This window comes from Canis aureus, chromosome 27 (genome assembly GCF_053574225.1).
Source record: "Canis aureus isolate CA01 chromosome 27, VMU_Caureus_v.1.0, whole genome shotgun sequence".
Taxonomy (NCBI): domain Eukaryota; kingdom Metazoa; phylum Chordata; class Mammalia; order Carnivora; family Canidae; genus Canis; species Canis aureus.
Genome location: NC_135637.1, coordinates 19,182,434 through 19,201,254, shown reverse-complemented (window position 1 = coordinate 19,201,254; position 18,821 = coordinate 19,182,434). Strand labels below are relative to the sequence as shown.

The window sequence follows — 18,821 nt, the reverse complement described above, 5'->3', positions numbered from 1 at the left end:
GGGAGGGTGATGAGAGAGAGAGAGAGAGAGAGATTCTGCTGAACTGTGAAAATACAAGAGTAAGGGTTCTAGATCTTTAGGAATGGTAAAAAGTTGAATGCATCTGCTGCCAAATTTTGCATTAGTCTCAAGTACCAGCCTTTGGCAGTCATAAAGTAACTTATGGTCTCAGGGGTTTGCTACAGAAGAACAGTGTCTTTTTGGCTAATATTATTAGAAAACCATTTACCTTTCCAGTTTCCAACAGTTCTGATCTTCTCACAAGGATTACAAGTGGTGGGCGGGGAGAGTGGAGCGAGACTGGAGAGAGGGAGTATGAGGGGGAAACAGATTCTGTACTGTTCATTAAATTCTGTACTGTTTTTTAAACCATGCCTTTTAATGAAACCATTTCCGGATAGCGGGGCACAAAACACAAACTCTCTCAAACTTAAAATGCAACCCTTTTCCAATTCATCAGTCCTCCATTGTACCAGAGAACAATATCCATCCTATCATTTTTTTTCTTGCTGATTGAATGGTGTGTGTATATACACACCATTATTGTATATACAAAATAATTGATAATATATAGTAATGATAATGCTGTGTTTTGGACTCTATCATACAACTCCTAGATGAACCAAATAAGCAAATATTATAACAGTGATGTTAGAAATCAGAAAGAAGTCACCCCTACCCCAATATCCTAGCCATTGATGTTTCCCATGCAACCTTCCAGTCCTTGTGTATATCCGGGTATGTTTCCAAACTTGCAGTGAAAGCGTATGCACCATTTTGTATCTTGATTTTTTTTTAACTTAATGCCGTATGCTAAACCCTTCCCACATTGTGATCCTCTGCTGAATCATCTTTGATGACTTTAATAACTTTATGATAATTTAGTTGTTTTTTTCTCTTATTAGGTAATTTTGGAGCTCTGTCATTTTTTGTATTAAGAATAAGGAAGAAGGGAAATTTTTTAGAGATGCTCCAAACCCACCCTTCCTTCCTTCCTTCCTTCCTTCCTTCCTTCCTTCCTTCCTTCCTTCCTTCCTTCCTTCCTTCCTCCTCTCACTGCTCTACCCTGGAAAGTAGAGTGAAATAGAGATTCAAAACAGCCTACTGTGCCAGAGGTGGGGGAGAGGTCTCCTGAAACAGAATCATTTCCAAAGGATGTGGGAGCAAACCTCTTAGGGTCTGAAAGGTTGAACACTGATGTGTGGAATTGCAACCTGGAGTCATGGGTGGTGGAGGTACTGGGGTGATAGGTGAGAAGGGTCTGGAGAGGGAGTTAGAAAGACTGAAACAGAATAGATAAGAATTGCACTTACATTTGGACTGGAGAGGAGAGCTGGATTTCCTATGTTTGGAGGGTATCATTTAGTGCACCTGAGTTAAAAAGACCAGATGTTTTGGCCTTGTCAACCTGTGTCACACTGTATTAGTTAAGTCTTCCTGTTCCTTCAGAAATATTTATTTGAGAAGCTACCAGGTGTCAGCCACTATTTTGGGTGCTAGAAATAGAGTAGCAAGCAAGAAAGCCATGATCTCTACTCATATGGACAAATAAGTTGCTTATGATCTGTGGTGAAGGACAAAAACAGAGTAATGTGACAGTGACTTGGGGGAGTGGGGTTCTTAGATGGGGTGGCTGGAGAAAGTATGCCAGATAAATCCTATTGAGCCTTAAATCTACTCTCCACCTTTCTCCACCTCATCTTCTGACCCAGCAGACTATCTTGAATGTTTTACATCCAGGCTTAACACACTGTGGCCCACTGCCTGCTTTTTATAAATACAGTTTTATTGGAACACAGCCACACTCATCCATTTATGTATTGCCTATGGCTTTTCTCATGCTATCATGTCAGAGTTGAGTCATTGTGACAGAGATTGTATGGCCCAGAAAGCTGAAAATATTTACCATCTGGTCCTTTACAGAAAATATTTGCCAAGCCCTTTTCTGTTTCAATAGGCTTCTTTGCCTTCTGGTTTCAGATGGGTTTAACCAACAGGGAATCCTTTCAGAAGATCAGAAGGAGGGAAGAGAGTGGTGTCATTATATTCCCCCCTGGGTTTCCTCCTTGTTGAGGTGCCTTGAGCTGATGAATCACTGGGTTGAAGGTCATAGCTCCTCCAGGGCAGCCTCTCCAAGGAAATCTCATTTTGAGCTCCAGACAGCCCCTTACCCTCTTACCTTTAGGCCTAGGAATGACAGTGGCCCCTCTGTGGCTCTTGGGGTCCTGTGTTATCCCTTGTAACTCCCTACACCTTGGTAACTAGTCGTAAATTCTAGTGGGAATGTGCCAGTAGAGTCCTGCTGGGTCCATGACTGATTTAGAAGGTCTCCTTGGGAAGGTAACATTTGAGTGGAGATCTGATGGCTAAAGAGAAGCCAGACATTGGAAGAACTGAGAAAAAAACCTTCCAGGCAATGGGGATGGTGTGTGGAAAGGCTCTGATGTGGAAAATAATTCAGGATGCTTAAGAAAAATAGAAAGAAGGTCTATGAGGGTAGGAGATAAGGTTAGGAGAGGTGAGCAGGCCAGACATGCAGGACCTTTTCACCTCTGGTAAGGAGTCTGGGTTTTATTCTAAGAGCAATGGGAAACCACTGAAGCATTTTAAACCAGATTTTGTTGTGAGCCAATTAATGTTCTTTTATGCTAATTAGTTGCGTTAGTGAGTTACCAGATGCAGAGAGTGACTAAAATTGACTTTGGGAAATTTACTGAAAGGAAGATTTATTTCAGGAGCTCCAAGAAGAGTTAGGTAACTTGGCCATGGGGCAGGCAAGACTTAGGGGGTAGATCTGGGGACCTTACCATAGGAGTTAGTATCTTCTCATCTGGCTCCCAATCCATCTATGTCTATGGATCATATTCCAAACTCTTGCGAGAAAGAATCTGGCTTAACTCAGGCTTTGGGATGTCCCTTGGGCTCCAGGTAATTGATGGCAGCTGTGGTGAAGCGAGGAAGCATCTATTCTTTGATTCATTCACAAATACGATGCCAGATGTATGCTTTGTGCTGTCCTAGGTGCCAGGGGTGCATATAATGATGAGCTAAACAGACCTGTCCATGGAAACTTTATTTCAAGGGAAGAGAGCCCCTCCTTATAGGAAAAAAAATAAGTTATTTCAAAATGTTCCTTGTGAAAAAATAAAAATAAAAAAAAATAAAATGTTCCTTGTGGATGGGACCTTAATCTGGTCACAGTTCTATGACCAGAGAATGAACAGAGCCTGGCACAAAAGAGGTGTTTAATAAATATTAGTGGATATGCAAGTAGATAATAGCAAGGAACTTACTTAGATAGGAGAGTCAAGGAAGGCCTCTCTAAGAAGTTGACATTTGAGTTAAAATGAGTAGCATGAGAAGGAGAAGCCATGTGAGGAGCAGAGTATAAGCCCACTAAGTAGAAGGAATAGCATGAGCAGAGGCTCTGAAGGGAGAAAATACACATATGCACATATATGCACACACACACATCTTATAGAAAGCGGGCATTGATGTGAACTGGACAATACCCTGTCCAAAGGAATGTAATTCAACAAACATGTTGAATGGCTGTGACAATCTCTACTTCAGAGCTTCAAGTGGACTAACTGTAAAGTACTTTTTGAGTTGCCTTGTGAATTGTGAATTACCAAATCTCAGCAATCCTGAAAATGAGACCATTCATAACTGACTTTAAGTGCTTCAAAGTTTGAAAAAAGAAGAACTTTTTTTTTCTTCCTACATTCATTCTTGTGGTTTCTGAAATACTTTGAAATAAAAGCACCCAAACTTGGGGTCACATTAATTCTAGGAAACTTTTTGGGCTGGATCTTTGCTACCTTGTAACTTCAGTGGAGAGCATGCTTTTTCATTGTTTCTGACTGCTTTTGTTTTTTGGTTCTCTGAAGCCTCTCTTCTCTTCCCCCCCTGTCTTTTTACCTCTGATCTCCTGTATCATACTCCACTGGTTGGAATGATGATGGACACTTTCCTTAAAGCACCAACTTTCCTCCCAAAAGTTGTGTACTTGTCATCTGCTCTTCTTAAGAGCAAGACCCAAATCCCTTTACCTCCTAACTGCCTTTTGTCATTATTTGTACATCTTCAAGGTTTACAACATTTACCTTTTGTTCTGTCACATAGAAAAATTAATTCTTTTGGGCTTTGTCCAAAGGTTATAATTGAAACCATTAACTGACAGTTTCAGTTACATAAATATGATTTACTGAAGAATGAATTTGTGTATTTGGACTTACTGGACTTAGGTGTCATTACATTTGTGCCCTGTAAAAGAGATATAATTAATAAAACTTGAGAGGAGGGATAGTGGAAAGGGAAAAGGATACAACATATTATAACCATATTGCTATTGTCATTTTTATTATTTGCCATCCGATTCCATCAAGTTCAACTAGACTCTATGTCAAAATATTAGATGATTTATCTATTTGTTTTTGGAGCTGCCTTCCTGTTCTACTTCGGATCATTGGTTTTCATGCCCACTACACAGCTAAACATTTGTTTTTATTGTACTCCTGCCTCAATTGTTATACTTTTATAAAAAGTCTTGATATTTGATAGGGCATATCCAACTATCTTGCTTCCCTTCTTCAAAATTCTCTTGGTTCTTCTTGGCCCTTTGTTCTTCCTTATGAAATGTGTTTTTTTATCACAAGTGCAGAGAGCTAAGTTAATCATACTCCTTAGTTCATTTAATGTGCTATTGTCAACCCATTCAAGGTTCTGCCCTCATTTTGTTTTATTTTTTGATGACTTCATTTTCGTATTCTTTTTCTACATCCTTATATTCATATTCCATATCTTTCCCACCTGCCCCTACCATAGGCCCCTACTCAAATGTGTTTGATATATGTGCCCAGATACCTGTGTAACATTGTAAAACGATGTATATATATTCAAGTGATGCAAACAATATCATGCAACAGATATAATTGATCTTAATTCTTAAAGGCAATATCATGATTTTTAGATGTATTATGAGCTATGTGTACATCTAGTTGATTCCTTTGAACTGTTGCACAGTATTTCAAAGTGCACATCTGATACCAGTTTCTTTTTTTTTTTTTATTTATTTATGATAGTCACACACAGAGAGAGAGAGAGGCAGAGACATAGGCAGAGGGAGAAGCAGGCTCCATGCCGGGAGCCCGACGTGGGATTCGATCCCGGGTCTCCAGGATCGCGCCCTGGTCCAAAGGCAGGTGCTAAACCGCTGCACCACCCAGGGATCCCCTGATACAAGTTTCTATTACATTTCTGCCAGTGATGGACATCTAATGATCTTTAGCTCCCTGCTATACAGACAGTTTTGCAATACACATCCTTATACATGTCCCACTGTGGTTTTCTGTGTGAGTTTCTATGAAGTACATACATTCAGGAGAGGGATATGCCAGGTCCTAGGGCATACATTAATTTATTTTCACAAAATACTGCCAGGTTGTTTTCTAGAATGATAGAACCCATCAGGAATGCGTGGAGATTCTAGTTATTACCTTACTTTCCAGTTTTGCGCAGTCTGACAGGAGTAAAGTGGTATCTTACCATTTTAATTTGTGTTTCTTTGATTACTAGTGAAATTGGACATGTTATTTACTTGTCAGCCATTTGGGTTTCTCATCTGCAAATTGTCAACATCATTTTCTGAATTTTTTCTATTGGAGTTTACATATTTTCTTGTTGAGTCTCTTTTATTTTCTAGATGTTAATCCCTCATCAGTTTTATGTTTTATAAGCAACTTTTCTCAGGCTACCATCTATGTGATTTGTTTTTTTAAACAGGAATCCTTAATTTTGATGTATTCAGAATACCAGTTTTCCACTTATCATATATGATTTTGGATTTTATTTAATAAGTCCCTCTCCATTTAGAGATCACAAATTCTCTGACAATTACTTATGTTAGATTTTTTTGGTTTCGTGTTTGACATTTAGGTCCTCAAGGAATTTAATGTTCACCTTTGTAAAGGTCTGAGTTAGGGATCTGGCTTCATTTTTGTCCAAATAATGAGCTAGTTTCACCAAATCATTTATGATTATGCATTTTTCTGGTAACCAGTTCCTATACCAGTATTTCATGGTTTTTATTGCTATGACTGCATAAGACGTGATAAAATTTGGTAGAGTGAAACTTCCTCATTGTTTTTATTTGTAAAATTGGCTTAGCCAATTCACATTCACTTTTAAGTAACTTTCCCGAAACACACACATAATATATTTCATGGATAGGGACACAATTTGTAACATTTTAAAGTATTTCCAAATTTATATATATTTATTTAGGACTTCTTGTAGGTATTTCAGTGTTTTATAATTTTCTTCATAAAGATCTTCTATTCCTAGGTATATTGTAATTTTTGTTGCTATTTGAATAAGATATATGGTTTCCTATTACATTTTCTAACTGGTAGTTCTTGAAATATATAAATTTTATTTGTATGTTGTTATATGCAATAAACTTGAGCTTTCCTATTGGTTCTAATAGTTTACCTATAAATTATCTTATATTTTCTCTTCAGCCAATCATATTGGTTATAGACCTTTCTTCTTTTTTCTTAAAGATTTTATTTATTTATTCATGAGAGACACAAAGAGAGAGACAGAGGCAGAGACACAGGCAGAGGGAAAAGCAGGCTGGCTCCATGCAGGGAGCCTGACATGGGACTCCATCCCAGGACTGCAGGATCATGCCCTGGGCCGAAGGTGGCACTAAACCACTGGGCCACCGGGGCTACCCGACCTTTCTTTTTTTATTCTTAAACATTATTTATTTTTCTTGTCTTGTTGGAGGGGCTAACATCTCAATTATAATTTTGACAATAACTAGCAAGTATTATATTTTTATTCCTTACATTAATGGGAATGCTACTAAAGGTTTTACCAATAAACCTGTTTGTGGCAGATATTTATTTATTTATTTATTTATTTATTTATTTATTTATTTTAAAGATTTATTTATTTATTCATTCAGAGAGAGAGACAGGCAGAGAAACAGGCAGAGGGAGAAGCAGGCTCCGGGCAGGGAGGCCAACGTGGGACCCGATCCTTAGTCCCCAGGATCACACCCTGGGCTGCAGGCGGCGCCAAACCACTGCGCCACCCGGGCTGCCCTGTAGCAGATTTTTAAAGAAAAAGTTAATAAATTCTCTTTTTTATGAAAGTTATGTTTTATTAGAACTCTGAAGTTTACTTTTATATGCATATCATTCAGGTTTGGATGGAATAGAATTCAATGAAACTAGGTAATTCAAAGTGATGTCTTATAATCAGTTGTTCTAAGGTTTCTTGAATAGATATCTTTTATTTGTTTAAGAAAGTTTTCATTAGTGTATTAATTTTTAAATCATTAATAGATGTTGGACTTTATTGAATGCCTTTCTTGTATGTATCAAAATGATAATTCTATTTTTAAAAATCATTTTCTCATTTCCATTTTCTGTTCTTGTGTCTGGTATCTTTTATTCTACGAACTTTGAATGTCCTGGGTTATACTTTTATGTCTTTTAGCTTTCATAACATATTCTGCATCTCTTTTTTTCTCTTTATATTCTGGAAGATTTTCTCAGATTTTTTTCCAGGATGTCCACTAAATCAAAAATTTTAAGCAATAAAGTTTTAATTTCTGAGAGTGCCTTCCTATTTACTGAAAACTTCAGTATAATTAGCGCCTACAATTATCATTATTAACAATATTATTTAAAAATGAATATCTTCTTGAATCTCTATGAAGATACTAATTATAATTTTAGAGATTTTAAAAATACTTTTCCTCTTTTGACTATAAGTCAGTTGTGCTGTTTGTTCATCTCAGTTCTCAAATGTCTGGGGACCTATGGTTATCCATTTATATTTATAATGAAATTGGTTGACTAATGCTAAAAGCTATTGTGGATTTCTTCCACCTTGTGTGAGACTGTTTCCAGCAGGACTTCTCCCCTGAATGAAAGACCATTATCTTGTATAACCCTCATAGTAACTGTGTTAGTTTTCTATTGCTGCATAAAAAATTATCTCCAAATTTAGCAATTTAGAACAATAGGTATTATCTCACAAGTATGTATTGTCTCATGGTTTCTGTCGATCAGGAATCTGGGTGTAGTTTCAATAGCTCCCTCTGACTTAGAGTATCTCCTAAGCTGGGGCCGCAGTCATCTCAAGGCTTGACATAGGGGAGATTCACTTTCAAGGTCATTCACAGCGCTGCTGGTTGGCCTCATATCCTTGCTGGCTCTTGACATCGCAGCTTGTTTCTCTAGAAAAGAAGAGAGAGAGGGAGGAAGGGGAGGAGAGAGATGGGAAGAGACAGTGAGGGTGAGATGAGAAGACAGCCTTTTTGCAACTCAATCTCAGAAGTGACATCCCATCTTGGGGCGCTTGGGTGGCTCAGTCAGTTAAGCATCTGCCTTGGGCTTAGGTCATGATCTTGGGGTCCTGGGATGGAGCCTCGCACTGGACTCTCTGCTCAGTGGGGAGTCTGCTTCTTCCTCTCATTCTCCCTCTGTGCTCTCTCTCTCAAATAAATAAATAAATAAATAAATAAATAAATAAATAAATAAATAAATAAACTCTTAAAAAAAACCCAAAAGAAGTGACATCCCATTATTATTACTCTTTGCTACTGGTTATAAGCACTAGATTCAGCACACCCTCAAGGGGATTCTACAAGGATGGGGTTATACAAGGGCATAAATGCCTGAAGGTAGAGATCACTGGGTGCCATCTCAAAGGGTTCCATAATACCCTAGGTCCTGTTACTAACTCCCAGTGAGGGACTGGGGCTTATCAAGGTTAAGTCACTTGCTCAACATTCCACAGCCAGTAAATCACAGAGTTAAGTCTGGAACCCATATGGAAATACTTTCAAAGTTTGCCCTCTTTATGCTACCATCTTCCAAAATGTAGATATGTCACTTTTGGAATGTAAAATCACTTAAGGTGATAGTCTTGTATTGGTATTAACATGCCTTTAACCCCTTTAACCCTCATTAATCTCCTGTTTAACCAAGAAAGAGCTGGCCTCCAGCTCAAAGTCTTGGGAAGACAAGGGTATCCAGTCAGACTTTATTTATTTATTTATTTATTTTATTTATGATAGTCACACAGAGAGAGAGAGAGAGAGAGAGAGAGAGAGAGGCAGAGACATAGGCAGAGGGAGAAGCAGGCTCCATGCACTGGGAGCCCGACGTGGGATTCGATCCCGGGTCTCCAGGATCGCACCCTGGGCCAAAGGCAGGCGCCAAACCGCTGCGCCACCCAGGGATCCCCCAGCCAGACTTTAATACCATTATTTTCTGTTAATGGCATTTATTCCAGCCGTGGCAAGTAGGAGTAGCTTTAAACTAATGATAGTGACATAAAACTTCCTTTAGGGCAGCCCAGGTGGCTTAGCAGTTTAGTGCCGCCTTCAGTCCAGGGGTGATCCCGGAGACCCAGGATGGAGTCCCACGTTGGGCTCCCTGCATGGAGCCTGCTTCTCTCTCTGCCTGTGTCTCTGCCTTTCTCTCTGTGTGTGTGTCTCTATGAATAAATAAATAAATCTTTTAAAAAAAACTTCCTTTAAAAATATACCACAAGCATATGAAATATGTTCATTAAAGTAAAAACTGAAATAGCAAAGATGTCACTCAGATATGGCAAATGTAGTGACGGTGATCTATGGATTGCTCAAGGCTTGGGAAATACTGCCTAAATTATAGTGTATCAATTCCAAAAAGAACCCCAAGGATAATATTCCCATTCTTTTGGTTCGACTTTTTCTCCCATCATTTTACAGACGTGTAAAATGACATCGAAGGAGGGTGACTTTGCTAAGGGTACACAATTCCCATGATCACAGCCCAAGTCCCAAGGCCTTCATGCCATAGTTTTCTTTTCTTCTTTTACTTCTATTAGTTATCAGCTTGAAACATTTTCTTTTTACTCTCCCTACATTAACTGTGCTGTTTCCAATTCAGTTTCTTCTAATCAGAGTTTCTTAAGAGCGGCACTGTTGACATCTGGGGCAGGAGAGTTCTTTGTTGGGGGGCTCTACTGTGCATTGTAGGATGAGTAGAGGCATCCCTGATCTTCACCCACTAGATGCCAGTAACACTCTCAGCCCCAGTCATGGCAATCAAAAATGTCTCCAGACGTTACCCAGTGTCTTGTGGGGGAGGGGGGTGCAAAATCACCTCAGTTGATCATCACTGCTCTAAAGCAGTGGGGATTTTGTTGTTGTTTTTTAAAGATTTTATTTACTTATTTGAGAGAGAGAGAGCGCACGCGAGAGAGCTCCTGCAAGTGAGTGGGGGAGGGGTGGAAGGAGAAGGAGAAGCAGACTCCCCGCTTAGCAGGGAGCCCTACCTGTGGCTTGATCCTAGGACCCTGGGACTATGACCTGAGCCAAAGGCAGATGGTTCAACAACTGAGCCTCCCAGATGCCCCTAAAGCAGTGTTTTTTTTTTTTTGTTTCCACAAGATCTCAGATACTGGTGCTGCTAGTCTGTGGACCACACATTGAATAACATTGCTGTAAACTACATAGCCTAATAAAGTAGCTAGTTTTTTCCTTATATTTTTGAAGACTGTATATGACAATTGTAATGCAAAATAAAACTCCATTCAGTACACTATTTGCTATGAATTAAATTAGATCTCCTTTGTGGAAGTTGGGGATTCCAGCATTAAGTTTTCAGAAGCAAATTATTCTTGAGGGGGTAAGGGAACACACATAATATAGTTTTACTTTCTACTCTTGGCAAATTAGAAACCAACTGGATAAATTAAAGAAAAGGCTTATCAAAAATGATCATTTCTTTGTGTTATTTTTTTAAATTAATGAGCCTCACCTACGTATTTAGCAAGCACAGTTTAACAAAAGTTTGTAGAGTGTTTACATTTGCAGTGCAAACCACTAAATGTGCGGTTGCAGTGCACACAAAGGCGGGGGTGGGCTCAGGCTCTTGCTAGGTGGCAGAATTATTTTTTTAATTGCTTAAGAGAGCTTCCTGAGAGAGCTGCACATTAGTGAGGATTTGGAGGCAGTTCCGTGTCTAAGCAGGAAGGGTTGTAATGCTGTCCTAAGTATCTTCAATTATACATGAAGGAGTGGGCTTTCTATCACAATCCAGCAAAAAAGCTCTTCTTGGGCTCCTGGGGAATTTTTGTGCATTAAGGACTGAAACTTTTCCTGGATCCTTTTGTCCAATGAAGGTACAACAGCTCTTGGTAAAGGGAAAAATTATCTTTGTATTGTTCTTCTGAGTAAGAGTGAAAGTGGATTTTTAAAATTCAGAACCATTGTTGGTAGAGCCCATATTTGACTCCTTCTCTTTCTTCTTTTTCTTTCTAACCCCACCAACTGTCTCCTCTCCCAGCCCCCTTCTGCCTCTTTCTCTTCTTTCTATTCCTTTGATCTTTTTGCAAAGTGGATATGATGAGGCACTCGTGTTACTCTTTTGTTTTATGATTTGGACTCTGAGATGCTCCGCTTTTGTTTTCCTTGCAAAACTAGAACAATAGCAGCATAGTTCCAGGAAATGGGATGTGAAATTGTTTATCAGCTATACACATTTTCAACCATATGGCATTGACTCCCATTTCTTTAGGCAACCACAATTTGGGAAGAGTAGACTTCAGGCAATGATGAAAGAAAGTTCCAAATATTAGGACTAATCAAACCAGTATGTGATGCACACTGTTTCTGAAAGTTTCCCGGCAGAGTCTGCATTATGTCAGGAAGGTTAGGCTGGAGGAGCCAGTCTTCTTCCTGGCTGCTCACCAGAATCACCTGGGGGAGCTTTCCAAAAGAAGCAGATGTATTTTTAGCCTTGGGTTCAAATCCTGACATCTCTATTTTTAAAAATTTCCTCCCAAAAGTCTCGGATGGAGCCAACTTGGCTCTGGTCCCAAATGACATTTAGAATCAGTAAATTAGCAGAACTAAAAGGTACCTTTGAAGTGCTTGAGGACTCTCTGAGATCCTCCATGATTTTAGGAACTGATTTAGGTCAAGGGTCAAGTGCACCATGTGGGGAATAATGGTAGCCAATATTGTGTAGCACAAAATGGCATGACACATGCCTAGACAAGTCAAATCCTTGTTCCCCTACTTCTTGCTTGGATAAGTCATCCAGTCTCTCTGGGCCTCAGTTTTCTTGCCTGTAATATGGTGCCAACCCTTAGTGGGATATTGTGGGGATTAAAGAGATAAGGTATGTGAGGTGCTTAACAAGATCCTTGACACATAAGTGCTCAGTAAGTGTTAACTGTTAGGGGCTCAACAAAGTTATATTTATCAAGAGGACCTGAGGTGACATGAGCTAGGCTAACCCACTGAGATTCTTCACATTAGAAACAGAAGCTTGAGAGTAGTTGTGATCCAAATCTAAACTCAGGAAAGGGATAATGGAGGTATTATTTATTCACAGCAATGGATGGCCTTTCCTACTTTCCAAATGCTCAGGAGAATTCAGCTTAAACTGAATGATAGAACATCATTCTGGATACTTACTGAACTTTTTTTAAAAAAAAGATTTATTTATTTATTTATTTTAGAGAGAGAGCACGAGTGAGGAATAGGGGGTGTGGAGAGGAAGAGGGGGAAGCAGACTCTGCTGAGTAGGGAGCCCGATGAGGGGTTTGATTCCAGGACCTTGGGATCATGACCTGACCTGAAGGCAGATGCTTAACCAACTGAGCCACCAGGCACCCCTTATTGAATTTTAGTGGGAGCCACACTAGACTTTTTTCCTGTTACTCTATTCTTCTTCCTCAGGCTTTGCATATGCTGTTCCATCCAGCTGGAATACTATACTTCTGGTCTTCATATGGTTTTTAATTATCCTTTTTCAGTTGTTCTTATCATTGCTATTATAACTTACTTAGTCTCTATCTCCTCTACTAATAGGTAAGCTTCAAGGAAGCAGAAACCTTCTTTCATTGTTGTATCCCAGGCCTTAGAACAGTGAATATTAATCAGGAGAATGAACGGATGAATAAAATGATACATGGATGTCAAAGCCATAATTGTTTATAAAGAAACCAGAGTATCTGTAGACAAGCAATCTTAAGACTTAAAGGGATCACCAAGATGATTAACTTCAAAGTATTCATTTTTACAGGTGGATGATATCTTTAGAGATTAGAGCCAGGTTTAGTGTCCTGGTATCTAGGCTTTTTATCACCATTTACTCAGTTACCAAAATTTGGGCATGTGTTCCATTGAATGTAAAGATACACATGAAGACAAGGGAGCTACATGTTTGAAATTAGGACTCTGGCCATATTGGTTGTGTTGTCCTGAAAAATTTGAAATAAGTGGCCAAAGGTCTAGGAGCAGCTAGATTATCCTCCTGTCACATATCCTGACAATGAGAGTCAGGGTGGTGGTTGTGTGTGCCTAAATGCTTTTTTCCCCCCAGCATTTGGGTATAGTAAAGGTTAATCCAAAAAGTGACTGAATTTGATTTGGAGTGTCTCCTTGGGCCTCAATGTTTAGTGCTGGGAAATTGAAGATAGCAAAGCAGTAGCCATAATAAGTAGATTGTATTAGCACTTCGCTTGGCTCCCCAAATCACACTGGTGATAGCTGCACTCCACTTGGTTTCACTGGCTGAATGGGAAGGGTCCAGAACAATCACAAATGCCCAAACATTTTCAGCTCAGGCATTGAGGGATTGAAGCCTTCTCCCGCAAAAGAGATGTTGTATTGGAGGCTTCTATATCGATTTATTCACTCATTCTTTACTTAGCATAGAGTCATCAAGGGGCTACTGTTAGGGAATGAATTGTGCTCCCCCCACCCCAATTCATATGCTGAAGTCCTAACTCCCCTGTATGTCAGACTGTGACTGTATTTGGAGACAGGGTCTTTGTAGAGGTAAGTTAAAGCAAGGTCGTTAGGGTCCTCATAGGAAGAGGAAATTTGGACACAGACACACACAGAGGGAAGACCATGTTAGCACCCAAGGAGATGATGGTCATCTACAAGTCAGAAGAAAGCAGCCCTGTCAAGCAGATCTTGATCTTGGACTTCCAGCTTCGGGAATGATGAGAATATAAATTTCTGTGTTTAATTAAATTACTCAGCCTATGGTATTTTATTGTGGCAGCCTGAGCAAACTAATACACTTACCCTATGTCAGACACTGAGGATACAGAATTAGATAAGACCTAATTCAGACTGGTGGGGAGCTCATATGCTTGTGACCTCCCATTGAGTTTAATGGGAGTCACTTAAACAGTAATAGCTGGGTAGCCCTTGTCTCCACCTGCTTACCCAGAATTTCCAGCTCCTTCCAAAGGATCTTTCATTCCCATGTGGCAGACCTTGATGGTATGTCACCATGGCACAAATGCTCACAGACAGATCTGTCAGCTGCAGTCACTGTGTCGAGTCTTCTCTGTCTGGACGCATTAGCTTTGGTACCTCAGAGGATATGTCATTGCTTCTGGACACTACTCTGAAGCCCTGATTTCTTAATCCTACTAACAGTTGAAATGCCATAGTAGTAACCTTTGATCAGTGAAAAAGGGAGGAGGATGCGTTCTGTCCCTTGATTGTGAATACAAGTTTTATAGTGTCCTTTGTGAAAACAGGACCTTTTAATGTGGTGGGATGAGTTAGGGGTCAAGATACTTTTTCCACATGGATGTCTAATTAAATATAGTACCATTAATAATTTGTCATCAGTCAAAAGTCCAAATACATGTGGGGCAATCCATTGGTTGGCTTGTTTCTCCTTGTAGAAGTACCCACACTGTCTTAAAAAATTTTTTTTCTAATTTAAATTCAATTTAACATGTACTGTATTATTAGTTTCAGAGGTAGAATTTATTGATTCATCAGTTGTATATAACACCCAGTGCTCATTACTTCAAGCACCCTCCTTAATGCCCATCACCCAGTTACCCCATCCCTCCCAGGTCCCCTCTAGCTACCTTCAGTAGAAGTACCTACACTGTCTTAATTTCTGTACATACACAGTAGTCTTCTGCCATAGAACCTCCTCTGTGTATCTTTTTTCCCCAAGTGTTTATTTAAATTCTGCTTAGTTAGGGCAGCCCCGGTGGCGCAGCGGTTTAGCGCCGCCTGCAGCCCAGGGCGTGATCCTGGAGACCCCGGATCGAGTCCCACCTCAGGCTCTCTGTATGGTTCCTGCTTCTCCCTCTGCCTGTGCCTCTGCCTCTCTCTCTGTCTCTATGAGTAAATTAAAAAAAATTCTGCTTAGTTAACATACAGTGTAATATTAGTTTCAGGTGTACAAGTTAGTGATTCACCATTTACATACAACAGCAGGTGCTCATCACAAGTGAAATAGAAACCTTAATCCTACCACCTATTTCACCCATCCCCCCTATCCATCTCTCCTCTGGTCACCATCAGTTCTCTATAGTTGAGTCTGTTTCTTGGTTTGTCTTCTTTTTAACTTTGTGCATCTGTTTTGTTTCTTTAAATTCCACATATGAGTAAAATCATATGGTATTTGTCTCCACCTGACATATTTCACTTAGCATAATACACTCTAGGTCTATCTGTGTCATTGCAAGTGGCAAGATTTCATTCTTTGTTATGGTTGAGTAATATTCCATTGTACGTATATATCACATCTTCTTTATCCATTCATCAGTTGGTGGGCATTTGGGCTCTTTATATAATTTGACTAATGTTGATAATGCTGCTATAAACATTGTGGTGCATGTATCCCTTTAATTAGTATTTTTGTATCCTTTGAGTAAATGCCACCTCTGTATATCTGCTAGTGGGTGAATTCCTTCAGCTTTTGCTAATATTTAACTTTCATAATTTTCAATTAATTTATTTCTAAATAATTTCAAACTTACATGCATAAGTTGGAAGAGCAGCAGAAGCAACATCCATATATCCTTTACTCAGATTCCCAATATTCCACCATTTCACTGCATTGATTCATCATCCACTTTTCCTTTCTTCCTATATATGTCTACTTGTTTGTGCAAACTCATTAGCATTTTCTAAACCATTTGAACATAAGCTACATACATGTTGCCTTATCACCTTTAAATAATTCTGTGTGTATTTCCTCCAAACAAAAGCACTCTTCTAAATAACCACCATAAAGCCCTTCTAATAAGGAAATCAGTCTTGATACAACCCTGCTATCTAATCTATACACTTTGTTCAGATATTGCTACATGTCCCAACAGGTGGGCATCATGGTCCCACCTGGGAAAATGCATTGCATTTTGTTATCATGTCTCCTTCAGTCTGGAATAGTTCCTCAGTTTGTCCCCAACTTTCATGTCCTTGACCATTTATAAAAATTACAGGGAGGGGGATTGTTTTATGGCCCAGAATATGATCTGTCTTGGTGAATATTCCATGGGAAGTAGAAAAAGAACTGTGTATTCTACTATTGTTGGGTGTGGTGTTCTATTAGATCCTGTCAGTTGATTGTGTAGTTCAGATTTTATATATCCTTGCCAATTTTCTAGTAGTTCTATCTGTTGCTAAGAGGGACATATTGAAATTCTAGCTAAAATGGGGTTTTTCTGTTTCACCTTTTGTGTATTTTCAGACTTTGCTGTTTGGTGCACACATAGGATTGTTATGTCTTCCTGAAGAATGATCCTTCTGACATTACGTAATGTCCTTCCTTGTCTCTAGTAATTGTCTTTGTTCTGAAGTCTACTTTTTATGGTATCAACATAGCCACTTCTGCCTTTTAAAAGATTAGTGTTTGCATGGTATGTTTTTTTTTTTTTTCATTCTTTTAATTTGACCTACTGATATCATTGAGTTTGAAGTGAATTCTTGTAAGCAACATGTAGTTGAACCTTACTTTGTTATCCATTTTGCTAATCTGCCTATCTCTGCCTTTTAATTGGTCTATTTAGACCACTTACATTTAAGGCGATTATTGATATCTTAGAACTTAAGTCTGCCATTTTATTGGTTGTTTCCTGTCTCCTTCCCCTGTTTCTCTTTTCTTCCTTCCTGTAGGTTATTTGAATACCTTTTAAGATTCCATCTTGATTTATTTCTAGTGTTTTTAAGGCCGTATATTTATTTATTTATTCAAGTAAACTCTCCCCTGCCTCAGTGTGGGGCTTGAACTCATGACCTGAGATCAAGAGTTGCACACTCCCCTGGCTGAACCAGCCAGGTGCCCCTTCTAGTGTTTTAGATGTATCTCTTTGTATAGCTTTTTGTAGTGATTGTGCTGGATATTGCTATGTCTCTATACACATATATTATGAATTATGTGTATGCTTATTATAAATTTCATGATATAAAGGATTCATAACATTAAAATTACAAATAATTAAAAATGCAATATTCTTTAATGTAAATTCCAAATATCAAATCAATTCTTACAGAATTCTTTTGTTGATTTCCACCAAACTCTTGTATTCTTAGCCAACCTATGATTGCATTGATGAATGAGTATAGTTTTGACAAGAATGTTAGTTGATTTTTTTAGGTTAATGAGAAAGATAAAAGTGAAATGTTGAATATATGGGAATTTCACTTGTCAATGACATAAAGACGTTTTGCTGAATTAGATAATTATCTCAAATACTGGAATAATATTTCTTTTTTGTTGTTATTCATAATGTGATGACTACTTGTGAGTTTAATCCACATTATTAATATTTTTCCAGGTTTATTGAGTTATAACTGACATACAGCATTGTGTAAATTTAAGATGTACAATGTAGTGATTTGAAACACGAATATATTGTAAAAATTATTGTCACAATAAGGTGAGTTAACATATCCTTCACACCTCATAGTTATTATTTTGTTGCCACTCTTGTTACGGTGAGAACATTTAAGAACTTCTCTCTTAGCAACTTTCAAGTATTTAATGCAATGCTGTTAACTATAGTTACCAACTTTAGATCTACAGAAGTTATTCCTCTTATACCTGGAAGTTTGTATCCTTTGACCAACATCCCCTCATTTCCACCATCTCTTAGCACTTGCTAACTATAGAACTACTCTCTGAGCTTGGCTTTTAAAGATTTCACATAATAGTACAATCATACAGTATTTGACTTTCTCTGATTTATTTCATTTAGCATAATGCCCTTGAGATTTATTTCATGTTTTTCAAAATCCCAAATGGCAAGATTTCCTTTCCTTTCCTTTCCTTTCCTTTTTTTTTTTTTTTTTTTTAATGTCTGGTTGCAACTGTGTATAATTGGTTAGCACCTCCATAGAAATGGTTACAACAGTAGTTGCTGGAGTTCAGGTGAGCCTGAGGGGATTTTAAAGTGGTATCCACTTAGTATCCAATTCAGAGCAAAACTAATATTGATGAACAACAAACTCATCTTCCATGGCTCTGTGTGCCATTCTTCCCCATGACTTGGGGAAAGCAGGGCTGAGATAGAGACAGATTTTAGATGGTATCATTTGATAACCTGGATCCTGCTATGTCTAAAACTCTGTCTTAGCATTTGTTTGGTCATGAAGGCAATAAAATTTCCTTTTTGCTTAGGTGGGCTTGGATTGTGTTTTTTCCCCCCACATACCTAAAAGTCTCCCCAGTTGTATTCCTTCATTTATTCAAGAAGGTTTTCTAAAAGTTACTTTTAAAAAGTGTGGTAAAAACCACACAATATAAAATTGACCATCTGAAACATTTCTAAGTGTACAGTTTAGTAGTGTTAAATGTATTCACATTGTTGTCCCTCTGATCTCCATAACTTGTTCATCTTGCAAAACTGAAACTTTATACCAATTAAACAAAAACTCCCCATTTCCTCTTCCTTCCAGCCCCTGTCAACAGACATCCTACTTTCTGTTTGTGGGAGTTTGACCACCCTAAACATTTTAAACCTATTTTTTTAGA

The 18,821-nt window shown here is 38.5% G+C and overlaps 1 protein-coding gene across 1 annotated transcript in view; it reads right to left on the bottom strand.

Moving 5' to 3' along the window:
* Positions 1-8,038: 8,038 nt before the first annotated feature.
* Positions 8,039-18,821, bottom strand: part of CCDC60 (coiled-coil domain containing 60) — a 184,345-nt gene continuing 173,562 nt past the window's right edge. The window contains exon 18 of the transcript XR_013366622.1: positions 8,039-8,254. The gene's annotated coding sequence lies outside the window, so the exon portion shown is untranslated. The remainder of the gene's footprint in view (positions 8,255-18,821) is intronic.